This window comes from Pinus tabuliformis, chromosome 5_1 (genome assembly GCF_031772625.1).
Source record: "Pinus tabuliformis cultivar Carrire ecotype Pingquan chromosome 5_1, CPIR1, whole genome shotgun sequence".
In the NCBI taxonomy this organism is placed as follows: Eukaryota; Viridiplantae; Streptophyta; class Pinopsida; order Pinales; family Pinaceae; genus Pinus; species Pinus tabuliformis.
Genome location: NC_142305.1, coordinates 430,482,906 through 430,498,528, shown reverse-complemented (window position 1 = coordinate 430,498,528; position 15,623 = coordinate 430,482,906). Strand labels below are relative to the sequence as shown.

The window sequence follows — 15,623 nt, the reverse complement described above, 5'->3', positions numbered from 1 at the left end:
CAACCACCTCAATATACCCTATGTACACCTCACTTCAGATCCACTGATCTTCCATTTCACAGTTCAATAAGGCCTCTTATAAGACCATAACCAGTCCCTTCCAAATGAGCCCATGAATATCCAATGTCAGCTTAAACTAACAGTTTCTGGAATTAGATGACATATTATAGTAAAGGATAGGTGTTCAATAGGTTGAAGCTGATGATAATTATTTTTTCTTACCCGGATAACCATTATACTTTGCTAATATCCTAGAATTCACACCACATATGAAATCCTTTTTTCATTACGTGCTTGTTGGTAAAAAAGGGAAGTTACCCAAGTTGTACTCAATCACTGGAGAAACTCTATATTGTTGACAATAGTCGAGAGAATCCCAATGCAACTTCTTAGATACCAACTTCCAAGCCTATGACTTGCCTCATTTTACTATGAAAACTGGATCTAGATAATTTAAAAGTTTCAACTGGGCTAACTATGTCACAAAGTCTGGAAGGATCAGAGATGCCATGGATGTGCATAGGATTTTGAAGAAAACTTCATACTAGTAATTGTCAAGGCATTTTTCCACTAAAAAAGTTCCTTGGGCATCAAGCCAAGCCTATTTCCCTTCTTCTTAAAAGTGGAGAATCTCCAAGAAATTAAAGGCAAACTGCATTTCTTTATATCAACTTGGTAATGATAAGTAAACAGTAATAAAAGTTTGAAGGAGGGGATTGATAACATATATAAGAAACCTAAAGGAAGATAGTATTCCCTCTTTTGCATACATTAAAGCCTCAAAATTACACTGATAATTGAAACCTAAGTAATTTTGAATCCCTTCTGCCCCTCTCTGGTCCATGAAATGTTTCCAATTTCTTGAGCTCTATATTGGCTTCCACTGATGAAGGGGTCAGTAAGTTTCTTTGTTCATGGTTGTTGGCTTTATCATCTTCTTGTTCCAACTAAGGGAAGACAGATATCTGATATTTTGGAGTGGTCCTTATTTCTTGGGATCGAAAGGTCTGTATCTGAATCATTGGTTTTTGGACTTCAATTCAGAAGAGGACATCCCTAACATAGTTCCAGTGTGGGTTCACGTCTTGCACTTGTCATTCACTTTTTGGATGACTTGACCTACTAGCTTATATGAAACAACATTGGGAAATTCTTGTATAGAGTAGTCCCAAAGACTTGTTAATAACTGGAAAAAGGTCTACCTGAAGCCATTCAATTGAACTCAAACCATTGGTGTCACCTTCATAGACTAGGTTACAAACAACTCCTTTTCAAATGCAACATTTGTCATGACAATGATCATTTCGAAAGAGACTATAAGAAAGGCTAGTGACCTAGACTCAATCAAAAGAGCAACTGATGCAAACAATGACTAGGAGGAGATGTCGAAAACCTTTATTCCAATCCACTCAAACCAAATTATTGGTTCTGCACTCATTCTACAACAATTTCAAGGTATTAAGTGAGCAATAACAAGGATAAGAAGAAGAAGTTGAGTCTTTGGTGGTCCATGAGGAAAATGAAAGGATATAGAGGGGACAAAGAAGATTTAAGTTGAACAGGCTTTGAATTATGATGCCAAGCCACCAAAGGAGGATCTCCCAGTCTAGGCCATTGACAGGACTCCTTAATATGCAAGAGTGGTTAAATAGACCACTAGTTCCCTACCTATCATGAGAGGAAGAAAAACAAGAAAATAATAACACAAAAGAGAAGTTGAGTGGAACAAAGCATTGGTTTCCTAGTGTTTTCTTGCCAAGTTCAACTATTCTTTACTAGGCTCTGTGTATTAGGTATTTTTTGTCAATGTATCTTTCTATGTAATCAATTTCTTAGACATTACTCATGTGGTACCAGTCATGACAGTGAAAAAAGTTCAAGTAAAAAAAATAGTCCTTCTCCCTAATTTGGCTTGGGGAAGGGGAGATATACATTTTCGTCAGCTCAACTTAGCTCTCTTGTTTCAGGTTGTATAGGAATGGTTGTAGCCCCCAATCTTTTCTAGTTCAAATACAACTACTAGTACTAACAAATTTCTTTTGAATATAATTCAGACTAGAACACAATATGTATGGTGCGAGAAAGTAGCTATTGGGTTTCTCTTGTGTCAATGGAAACATACCATTCCCTTATATTTGGGTCCTACTACTGTAATATTGTTGCTCTAATGATTTCATATTGCATTAATGTTTCTCATGAATTTGTTGGTAGAAGAGAGTGTCGACATGAGGTACAGATATCTAACAGTTTTTTGTATCTACGAAGAAATTATATTTTTTCTTAGTTGATTGTTAAACCTTCAAGTGTTTTTCACTAATCTATAATCATTTGCATGGGAATTTACTAGTAAATAGGAATTTAGGACACAAACTTTTACAAGCATTACTGAATACTCTAGATATTGGTTAATATTGGAAGAGGCAGTCTTATTGCATTGTACTTCTTTCTTCATGTATTATTGTTTCTCAAATATTAAGGTATTAAGAGAGAATTACAAGTGTCTTTAAACATTTCATGTATCCATTTTTCAAGAAATGAATTATTGGCATTTTTTGTTGTTGGAAGTCATCTTATTTGCATGGTTTTCCTATGCTAATTAGAAAATAAACTCTATTTATAAAAACAGGTAAAGGTGGTACCTAGAAATGAATATGCTTAGTCAATTATTGGCATTTTCTGCATTGGGAAGTTACCAAGACATTTGAATGTTTTTCTTATGGTAATTAGCAGATAAAATTTATTTATAAAAGCATGGAAAGGTGGTACATTCAAAAATCTATGGCACCATTTTAAATCTATGGTTTTATATTGGTAAATTACAAGCCATGTTCAGAAAGAATCAACATGCTTGGATTTTCTTTTATAATTTCACTCTTAGCCACTGCAAATTCACTTTCTTTGCAGTAAATGTCATGCTTTTCTTTTGATGTTCATCATCTAAAGTTATTTTGTTTTGGGACTCATATATGTTAAGTCAATTTAATGTTCTAATTTCCCCTAACTATCTAGAGTCAGATAACCACATTATAGGACATGCAACATGTTATTTGACTTATAAAATCTATGTTGGTTTTGTAGATTCTTGCACTCCTTGTTAAAATATATCAAAAACTACCCTCACCTGATTATTTAAGCATTTGTCAGTGCCTCATGTTTCTGAAGGAGCCTGGCACTGTTGCAAGTATATTGGAGAAACTCCTAAGAGGGGACAAGGTAAATTTTTAGGAAATATTGATAGTGGTTAAGCTTAGATTAATACTTGGTTGCATGTTTCTCTGTTTAAGGAAATTTTGATAATGGATGAACTTAAACTGATATTGGGTTGCATGTTCACTGTTTAGAATTGAAACCAATATTTTTTCTCCCTTTTTTGTAGGATGATGCCTTGTTGGCCTTTCAGATAGCATTTGATTTGTTTGAAAATGAGGATCATGCTTTCCTAATAAATGTTAGAAACCAACTTCCCGAGCTCAAGTAGCAACACACTAGAAGTGCAGATGTTGGACAATCTTTAGTTGTTCCGGGTGATGTTTCTAATAATGGAAACAATGCTTTGGCTTAAACACCTGTTGCAATGGATACCTCTGATGGTGTCCAAATGACAGATGGTGCTATTGTTCCCAATGGAGCTAATAATGAATTGGATATAATAGAAGTCATTTATGCAGAAAGACTAGCAAAGATTAAAGGAATTTTGTCTAGTGAAATGGCTATACTTCTGATATTGCAATTTTTGTACAGTCACAATAGGTCTGAAGTATCATCCTGTGCAATATTTTTTAATTTAAATTTATTTATTTTTTAATTTGATATAGTATTCCCTTTTCTCTGCGTTTATGACTTTTGTGTGCCTTAACTTGTAGTTGGCTTTTTTAATGAAACTAGTATGCAACCATGTTAAAATAATGAGAATATAATATTGTTCTAAGTTCTATCAATGAATGTTGTGAGTATATTATATTGGGATTTTGTCCAAAGGCATCGTTACAAAGATACTTGGGCACATAGTGGGGAGCTTAAGCATCAAATTCAAATGGTCGAAGTTCTTCTATTGTTTTCTCTTAACAACAACAAATATTTATATTAATATTGGAACTGAAGATTAGATATATAAGTTGAGGGAAACACGAAGCACCCTTTACTTGGACATGCAAAATACCACTATTAAATTGTACAACCGAGAAACAAGAATAGAACTCTATAACCAGATATCCATGCTTCCCTTGTCCTTTAAGCTTCTGAAAAGAATTAAAGTTAATCAACCTAACAGCTGAGAATTCATAAGTTGCAGTTGTTGGAAATGTTGGGATCACATACATATACAACTGGTAACAAGATATGTATTGTAAAGAATTTGGCTTGGTTGTGGTACTAAGGAATGATTGGAGCTGAGACATTGATGTCACTATGGTGCAAATGGATCTCTAGTTCCCCCATTGGTGTTAGCGATGGCCTCATTTGCCATCCCATCAGCCTCTTTGATATGCTTTCACTGTTTCTCATCACATGTCCAATCTCAGCGTTTGAAAATCATTTGGCTTGGCCGTGGTGCTAGGGAATACTTGGGACTGAGATGTTGACATCATTGTCAGGAAAATGGATATCTAGTTCTCCCACTGGGAAAATGGCCTCATTTTCCATCACATGAACCTTTTTTTTATGCTTCTTATCAGATGTTTAACTTAGTGTTTGAAAATTTATCCATTGTGAATTTGGACATCTGCATTATCCTATTGATATTGTGATTTTGGACAGATTGGTGTACTTAAATGGATTCCACAATCAATTTGAGTACTGTATGCAAATTATTTCTTGCTTTGTAATCAATCGACAATTAAAGACCTATCATGGCTTCCAGAGGTTATACCATATTACTTGATTGAATACTTACATTTCATGCAACCTTACACTTGGAATCTTCTGTGTCATAAATTACTCCAAATTCAGAAGGGATGGAATTCCTTCTGGATGCTCCATCAACATTGATATATTCTTTTCTTGATATTTAACCCACCCAAAGATACCACTTAAGTGTGGATCTGAGGGAATTATTTTACCTGCTGCAGAATTCAAATAATCTCATCTTTGTGTTTCTCATCACATGTCTGGTATGAATACTTGAAATTTTCTACAAGGTGAATTGGCATATTTTCATTATCCTATTGATTCTATGATTTTGGACAGAGTGGTGTCATTTAATGGCATCCAAAATCAATTATAAATCCCCAAGATTGGTTTTAAGATGCCTCTTGACTTCTCTAGTGGATGACCTTCTCCCTAGAGCAATTTTCCCATTTCAGGTACTCTCTAGATGTGCCAAGCCATCCCTTGCCAACTAGACAAGAACTGAATTGGGCCATTAGAGAGGACGTCTACAAATTTTATATCCAGATTACTTGGACCTCACCTTTGGAAATTGGAAATCTCTTGGAATTCGAAATTCAATGTAAATCAGAAATTTCCTCTTCATCCTAGAAGTTTTCTCAGATCTCAACCCTGTATGAAACAACAATGGAAAGAGTAAAATGTTTCACTTCAGAACAATCCAAACTTCTTGGAAATTCAAGGAGAAAAGATACCAAATCAAAGGGTTAAGTTTCAATCCATTTTAGGGAAACTCATCTACCAATATCTAAATATGAAAATACCCTTTCACAGTAGTAATAATGGCAGCATAGCAAAAGTAAAATAAGTAGCTTATATTCTTCACTCAGATGTCAAATAACTTCATAGGTATGCTTTTACTTGTTTCAAATCAACAAGACATATATGGTTGTAAATAAAAATGCATAAAGAACATATGTAACTAAATCAAATTTGGAAATTGCACAAGTTTTTGGACAACTACAAACTTAATTAACGTGCTCAAGATGAAGTACATGTACACATAATGGCCTTCTCTCAAGTCTGGTACAAATCCTCCTTGTTCTCCAAACCCTAGCTAGGGTGAATTGATAAAACCCTAGCAACCAAGAAGATCCAATATGCAATCATCACTCTAACACTTCCTTTGAATCAAGAGGTCCTCTCTTCCTTCTCTTCTTCACAATTCCACCCTAGGGTTTGATCGCAAAACCCTAATCTCCAATCTCCAAGGGATAAACCTTAACCTTATACCTAAAGGATGCTCCTTGTGTGCAACGTGCACCAGTGTGAATGAACATATTTTAGTGGAAAAACTCTCCTTCCTCTATTTATACGAGAGATAAGAGAGGCCAACAATTCAATGTGGGCCTTAGCCCTTACAAGCGCTTGTAGGCAAACAAAAGAGATATTCTATGCTCTTTAAGTACTCGTGTCATGTTGGGAACTTCATCTTGTAGATTAAAGTGACCAACTATTAATATAAAGCCCACTTACATAAAGACCCCCTCAAAATATTTTATCCTTGTTGGCATTGGTGAATCAATTTTCTTTTGTAAATCATATAATATATTTATTGTTGTTTAAATACTTTCGGTATTGGAAATACCCCAATTAGTTTTTGTAATTTTATTTTTCCAAGGGATGGGATAATGATGAATAGGTTTCTATTTTTACCACTACTTGGATTTTTTTATTTTATTTTTTAATTTTAAAATTAAAATTGAAAGTTTAGATATGTCAATGTTACTACTTCTAAATGCAAGATATTTTTCTAACCCAAATCAATATTTATTCTGTGCAGGTCACATCTCCTCATATTGTAAACCATAAAATAATATGTTGAAATGCACAATAGTGTATGCCACAGTGTGACCATTTATGCCAATGCATTGATGCATGTTGGAACAACTACAGACACTTTCCTCAGGGAAAATTTGGTCATTCAATTGTGCTTTTATATTTACAATAAGTTTGTGTTCACATTTAACTGTTTCTTACAGAATTTTGTTTTTATATTGTGGTATTTTATGGTTTTGATCTACTGTGTTACCAAGAATGGCTGAGAAGAGCCACAAACTGGGAAAAATTTAGTGCTACGGTTGGCTTGGGAGTCATTCATAGGGGTCATCTTCAACAAGGATGTTCTTTGATGGCTCCTTATATTCCTTAGAATGGTGCTAATGGAGGTGGAAGTCCCTTTTTTGAGGGTGGAGCCCTATATGCCTTGGGACTTATACATGCAAATCATGGAGAAGGGATCAAGCAGTTTCTTCATGAAATCTTACACAATGAAAATCTTGAAGTATCTCATTCCTTTGAAAATATGAACTATTTTATAATAAAAAAGTTGATTCGCTATATTTTTCCAGCATGTTTTTCTCTGAAGGGAGCCATTACATATGTGTGTTGTAATTTCTACAGGTAATTCAACATGGTGCATGCTCGGGTTTGGGACTGGCAATTTTAGGAACCACCAATGAATAAATTTATGAGGATATCAAGAATATTCTCTATTTAGATAGTGCAGTTTTTAGGGAAGCTGTATGTATTAGCATGGGTATCCTTATGGTTGGGACTGTAAGTGAGAAAGCTAGTGAAATAATTGCATATTCACATGACACAACATGAGAATATTATCGGGTGTTAATTGTTTTTTATGTAACAATTAACTCTACTTTCAAATAAGTTTTTTACTTGAAGATGTTAAATTTTCTTATTTTTCCTCAGTCTACCTAGAAGATATGATTCCAATTTAGAAATGACATGCATGGGTTTGGCACTTGGAATAGCCCTTACTGTTTATGGAAGAGAAGAGGAGGTAGATACACTTATTGAAAAAATAACATGGGATCAAGATCCTATTTTGCGATATGGTGGAATGTATGCACTCATCCTGGCATACTGTGGAACAACCATAACAAGGTTATCTGATGCCTTCTCCACTTTGTTGTCTCAGATGTCAATGATGATGTGGTAAAAACTGTAATGTTGGCCCTTGGGTTTGTTTTATACTCGGAACCTGAGTAGGTGAATTTTGTTTCCATGTTTTTTATTGTGCGCATCTCGATAGAATTATATTTTTCTGGTCAAAATCATAAGTGGAATGTTTTCCATAAATCTGTAGGCAACATTACTACTGTTTCTACATTCCTGTGTTGATTTGACAAATTTCCTTGTATTCACAAACACCACAGGTTGTATCTTTTCTTTCCGAGTCTTACAATCCACATGTTAGGTATGGATCAATTATAGCTATGGGTGTTTCTTGTGTTGGTACAGGATTGAGTAAAGCCATTTCACTACCAGAGCCTCCGACATTAGATGTAGTTGATTTTGTTCAAGGAGCTTTAATAGAAATGGTTATGGTTCTTATTCAGACAAATGAATCATGTGAATCATGTGTAGGTAACTTCAGGTATGTTGTCCTTTGGAATTTACAATGGCTTAGGAGTACTTCATGGAAGTTCAAATTTTAAAAGAAAATATTTCCATCGCTTACCAAATTGTTTTCAAAATGTTGGTATATACATTTATTTCAATTTTCACCAAGATGAAATGATTTCTTGATATTGTTTCAGGTGTCAACTGGAGAAAATAATTCTCGATAAGCATGAGGATACCATGAGTAAGATGGGTGCACTTTTTGCTTCTGGTATTTTAGATGCAAACAAGTAGGAATGTAACTATTAAAGTACTTTCAAGGTGTAAGCATGATAATGACTGTTGTTATTGGAATGGCAGTCTTCACACAATTTTGGTATTGGTATCAGCTCATCTACTTTTTGGGCCTGTCTTTTGCACCAACTTATTTTATGGGGCTTAACTATGACTTGAAGGCCCCAAAGTTTGAATTTATATTTGATGCAAAACCTTCATTGTTTGATTATCCTCACCCAATGGCACCTCCAACAACCACCTCAACTGCAAAGTTGCCAACAACTGTTTTTTCAACATCAACAAGGGCTAAAATGAGAGGAAAAAAAGAAATAGATAATACAAGTACAGTTGAAACAATATCTGGTGATGATGGTAATACATTTGTATCTGCTAATGGTGTTGTGTGCTTTAGAAAGGGCCCAAACTCTAGTGATAAGGATGGTGAACCAATGCAGGTAATTAGTGTTATTATTGAGGTGTGTTTTGTGAGGATAAGCTTCTATTAAAAATGAATTATAAAAGTATTGATGAACATATTAGTGGCATTTAGTAAGTGGAGAATGGTGATTTGTGTTTATTTGTTTCTCTATTCACTAGTTTTCTTGTGTTTTTTGTAAATAGTAATGTCCTTCTTCTTGGGGTGGATCCAAATTTGGAGATTATTATTGATCGATAAAGGTCGAAAATGTGATTCATCTTATGTAGAAATTATCCTAGATTTTTTTCCCCTTAAATATTCTGGTGACTTATACATTATTGTAGATGAAGTAGCTAGTGCTCTTAAGAAGTATCAATGTAAACCCATTTTTAGTCATGGTATGGTTTCCCCTATATTTCAAATAATTATCAATACATAGTGTCTCACACAAATGGAATTCCAGCCACCTATACCCCGTCTCTTAACCGATATCTCTGTCTCTCTTGTTCATGCTTTCTTTACCATCAGTTTGCCTCATTTAGGTGTGTGGGGAGTTGGAGTACTTAAGAAATCATGATATATTTTTCATTGTGTATATCTAAGTTATAACCAATATCATGTACTTAATAACAATTTTGATCAATGTTCTCTTTATGTGTACATACTCACACTCACTTATCACTATACATTATATTTATTCATATTGGCTTATTGTTTATTCTTGCAGGTTGATAGTACATCTAACAAGAAAATGTAAGTGGAACCATCATCAAAGTTTCTTACAAATCCAGCTAGGGTTGTACCAACACAAGAAAAGTATATCAAGTTTTCTGAAAGGAGTAGATACTTACCAATTAAGTCAACACACTGAGGTTTTGTTTCATTAAGGGACACAGAGCCATCTGAAACAAAAGTACTTGTTTCGAGCGATGCACCTACATCATCTCCATCAACATGAAGTGTCTCGAATGCGAATTTTCTTGCATCCATTGTTGAGGATGGAGAACCACAATCATCAAGCCAATATCCCGCATGAGACACACATACAAACTGATGGTCAAACCTTTAGAGTTGGTGAATTCACCTGCAATGCCTTAGCAACACAATGATAATGTTTTGAAGTGATGAAACAATATTTCATGTGTAAATTGTAGTCCAACCAATATAAAGTTGGAAATTCATATTGTAATACTTGACATTTCAGATAATATAATTTATGTGGTTGAAATTATCTATAGTTGTACTTGATTACTTAGTATTGTAATTATCATATGTAACTTCGCGTTTTCATATTAGATGAACATACACATTGTATGACATTTTTTTAATTTAGTCGCAAAATCATACTAATTAATTTATGTTGATTAATAATGAACACATAAAATCAATCTAAAACTACTAAATTAGTAGTCTATATCGATTAATGATGAACACATAAAATGACTATACAACGACTAAATTAGTCGTTTATAATGATTATTAATGAAAATAAATTAAATGAATACAAACTACTGAATTAGTTGTTTATATAATGAATATGAAACTACCAAAAAAAGATAAATGATTACTGTAAATGATAAATTTGTGATTACAAATGACGACTAAATTTTGCATATATACGACTATTAATAACTGATTTACAATATCTTATAACACAATCGAAATTTAGTCATATTTCTTTTGTCATTAATTGGTTTGAAACGATGACTAAAATTTGCATATATATGACTATTAGTAACTAATTTACAGTATCTTATAACATGACTAACATTTTGGTCATTAATTGGTTTCTGAGATGATCATGCAGAAGTATATTTTGTTGTGTATTTGGTCATTAATTGGGGCAATTAATGACTAAATAAATGATTAAATTAACGATCAAATTATATTAATGACTAAATATATTACTAGACGACAAAATTGAGACAATCAATTAATGACTATGCTAAATACAACTAAAAGTTGGTCGCATTATAAGATACTGTAAACTAGCCACTTTGGTCACTCTCTAAAAAATGATCATTTATATGTAAATTTTAGTCATTATTTTAATAACTAATTAGTCATTTTGTACTAGTGACTTTACATCTCCATGTCTTTTTTTTCATCATATTATTTATTTGATACTTTATTTCTCACCATTTTATTAATATTTAATTAATAAGTTAAAATGAATGTCTTCCCATTTAATTTAAAAATCCATTTTTAACAAAGCTATCAAAACTATCGCATTCACTGTACGTCCCCATGTTTTTTTTTCATCATATTATTTGTTTGTTACTTTATTTCTCACCATTTTTATTTAATTAATAAGTTGTGCATATCTACTTCTAATCACTAAAATTAGTTGTGTATATTCCCAATTCTTCATTGCCTCTCCCCCTTTAACATTGAAATGCACATCATGATTCAATGCTATGCCCATCTAAATTTCGAACACAAATCCAAATCACAAGGGTGTAAAATAAAATCAATAATTATTCCAAAAAATATTGAAAGAGTAAAATAATGCACACTCTCTTCATCATACCTGCAATCAGAGATGAAATTTGATGTCACAAGGTGATTTTCTTGTCAAGTACAGTTAAAAAATTTGCAATACCATTAAGATGCTTCTTTCAAACTCTGAAGATGGGTCAGGAAGGTGTGAAAATTGTCAAATTTGATGGGTGGGTCTATTTTGAAATTCCAACCCTGCTCACAATGTTTTAATCGGTGGCTCTCATGGTCCGTTTAACTTGGTTGACAAAACAATCCAACTCATCATGTCTTAATGTTAAACCCTTGGCATCTCGGTACAACAACGCCATAGCAAACTACATCGGTCTTTAGCTACATGATACCCTCCATGTCATGTTCTAAGTTGATTAGCAAGTAGTGGTCAAGGATCCTTCACAAAGGTTCTCCTCCTTGAAGACTTTACTATAAAGCCTTGCGCAATACCACCAACTCTTCCATTGATACGTCCTCTCCATGGTTATATACAACGTCTTCTTTGACTATCGACACAATTCTTCTATCTCCTTTCTTACTAAGCATGACTGTAGTACCTCAGTGTCTTCTCTGATTAGAGCAAGCTCTCATATTCTTTCACTAACGTTCTCTTCTCTTTACCATGGCTTTGATACCATTTGTTGACTCTAAAAGCTTATAACATACACACATGCAAACATACATAAAGAAATAGTGAGCAAGAACACAAGGAATAGTAAACCCTCGAAGGGGAAAATCTATTAAGTTTTATTAGCCCCTATGTTACATTTAGATTACAAATGGTCCCATAGTCAACCATAACATTTATGTTAAACTCAGTCATTTTCTTCTAACCAAACACACAACAATTTATCCCTAACTTACTTCATTTCTTGTATCACAAGGAGGAGTTCAGCATTCACCCCACTTGAAGGTAGGGCCTATGACACAATTATTTGGCAAGAATTAAGAACAATAGTACCCAATACCAAAGTTAATTGGATAGGTTTTGAAAGAATATTTATGAAAATGTTTAGATATAGAAATTGGTTAGAAAATTCGAAAGAAAATTTTGGAAGCGTTTGGATAGAGAAATTAGAGGGAAAATATGAAGTACCTTCTAGTGAGTCAATAATTTTCTTATTATTTTTTATCTTATCTATTGAATCTCATATTATTTTGATTCGATGGATAAAATGAAAAAATAATAAACAAATTATCAACTTAATATATGGTGTTTAATATTTATGGAAAGGGAAAAATAACATCTTTCAGTTTATTCGTTATACATTTTGGATTATTTTTTAATGTCTTTTTGGGTATATTTTCGTGTAGAATTTGTCTAAAATCATGAAAGGCTTTATTGGAATCACAAGTTTGAGTTGCGAACTCTCTACAATCTCACTACTTTAGGAATTTTCTAAAGTGCTAAATCCATATATACACTCAAAAACCCATTTTAAACAACAAAAATAAAAAATTAACTAGAAAAAATTACTAATTCTAAACAAAAACTCCAACACCTATAATAATTCAAAAAGAAGTCGTCTACCCACGTGGAGGAATTGCCCGGACGGCCAAAAGTCGCTGGAATCCAGGGAAAAAAATTCAAAAAATCTTGTAGAGGCAATGTTTGAATGGTGTTTTTGATAGTGGAAATGGATTCAGCACCATCAAAAACATCTAGGACGCCTAAAATTTTGAAGTTTAACAACTATAACTTGGATTTACAAAAAATCCTTGCCATATTTTCTCTAAATATGACCGGAATTTCCATAACTTTCGGGGCAATTCCTTCCACTAATTAGACTAAGACATTCAAAAACACCAACCACATTTATCTAGCCAATACATAGTCTACAGTCACTTGATTTGAGCCATTATATCCCACCAGTCAACTTAAAACACCATTAACAAATTGCAAACTCTGACCCACAGCTTACTGCCATCCATTGCCTGAAAGACTAGAGAAAGGGAGAACGTGCATTTCGCATTTGCCATAGCTTGCTGCCATCCATGGCTTCTCGTTAAGCGTGGCAAGAGGCATGTCGCAGTTGTGTCTAAAATAAATGAATGACTTACAACGTGTGGGATGAATGAAAAAAACACTAAATGAGCGACGATCTCGTATCATTTTTTAATTTCCTTGCCTGCAAGACAGCAAAAACACTGCAGTTTGAGGGGGGATGCTTCATTCTCGTCAACATCCACGCACGTGCATGGCAGTGGCAGAATGGTGGTTACTGGTAAACACAGGATCGATACTCCAACTCAGTTGGAAGTTGGCCCAGAGGCTCTCTGCCCCGGGATATGAAATCCCCTTCAAATCTGGAGCCAGTGCACGCTCAGACATCGCTCTAATTAAAAGGAAAAAGTACCACGTCGTTCATTCGATTCAAAATGGCTGCGTGTGATTTTTCACTCAACAATAAGCATTGAACATCGAGAGTAATTTAATTTATCATTTTAATGTTCTTGTTATTGTTGTGTTTTGCTGAGATTATATATGTTTTAATTTCAGATTTTATATATATAAATATATTTATTAAAAAATAATAATAATTATATTATATTTATTTTAATAACAAAAAAATGATTTGAAGGTTATTTTAGTTGGTTGAGTCTCTAAGTTAAAGTATTTTTTCTATTTAGAAATCATTTTGTGGTTGAGTCCCGGGGAAGTGGGGATAGGCTTTGCGTTTGAGTCCTTCCTAGTAGATCGAAAAAGACAAATACACTAACAATAATTTAATTTATCATTTTAATGTTTTTGTTTTGTTTTGCTAAGATTATATATGTTATTTTAAGGGTTATTTAAATTATATTTTAATTGTATAAATGAATTTAGTGTTAGTATTAAAAAGAAAAAAGGAAAAAAATCATGAAAAAGTATAGATTTAAATTACCTAAATTTGTAATTTTTACACATTTTTTTCTAAATTTTAAACAAAATTGATCTAAAATTATATTTATTAAAAAATAAAACTACACTTATTTTAATAACAAAAATTATGGGTTTTAACCTTGAGGGTTACCTTAGTTGTTTGAGGCCCAAAGGTTAAAACACCTCTTCTATTTAGTGGTCAGGAGTTTAATTTTCTAGACACTCTTGGGGATCGGCTTTATGGTTGAGTCTGCAGGAAGTGATTCTTTGGAGTAGAGGTACAAATAATCTCTGTGTGGTTGAGTCATCAGGAAGGAAGTGATTCTTTGGAGCTGCTTCTTTGGAGTAGATAGTGATTCTTTGGAGCTACTTCTTTTGAGTAGATTTGTCTGGTACAAATAATCAGTGGACATAGTTGTCACCCAAGCTGCTTTTTTGGAGTAGATTTGTCTGTGGACATAGTTGTGGCCCATCTCTATGGACGGTAAACCACACAAATATATATATATAATAAAATAAAATAATAAATAATAAATAATAAAATAAAATAAAATAAATAAATAAAAATAAAAAATAGGCAACTACAAAAATTTATTAATTATTATTTTTAATAATAAAAATTCATGAGTAGATCAGTTGGTTTGAGTGAGGTTTAGTTTCCACTAGGCCTTGGTTTCAAACCTCATGAGAAAGGTTGAAGATGAAAGTCACTTTGGAAGAATTAAACTATCCCAAGGAGTGTCTGGGCTCTATCTAGCCTCACACAATCTTGATAATGACATGTTATTATAGATTGATCATTCTTTTTCCATTCAAGTGTCCCACTTAAACTCAATATCTATATATATAAACTTTTAAAATAAAGATTATTTTAAAATAATTATATATTACAATTTTAATTATCAAAATTTATAATTTTAATAAAAAAAATCATAAATTATTACTGTAAAATTCTATTAATTAAAAAAAAAAAACAAACAAACATCATTTTTACCTTCCTAAATATCTACCACAGGTAAGACTATTTTCTATGTAACACTTCAAGTCATGACCAAAAAAGCAAGAATAATAACCACAATGACTAATTCAAAATTTGTGACCCACAAAAAAAAATTACAACTGAAGCACACTCGAGAGGATAAGCATTATAGACTGAACAATATACCAACAATGACCACCATGAACCATATCAGTTTTGTGTACAAGACCAAAAAATCTACGTGTCTACCAATTGTACATCCAGAATTGCAAGCCACTAGAAAAACAAGCCACGAGAGAATAAAATGTTCCACCAGCGAAATCTACATGCGTTCATGCCAAAACCCC

At 33.1% G+C, this 15,623-nt stretch overlaps 1 pseudogene; it reads left to right on the top strand.

Moving 5' to 3' along the window:
- Positions 1–2,110: 2,110 nt before the first annotated feature.
- LOC149165342 (26S proteasome non-ATPase regulatory subunit 1 homolog A-like) lies at positions 2,111–9,899 on the top strand (annotated as a pseudogene).
- Positions 9,900–15,623: the final 5,724 nt, after the last annotated feature.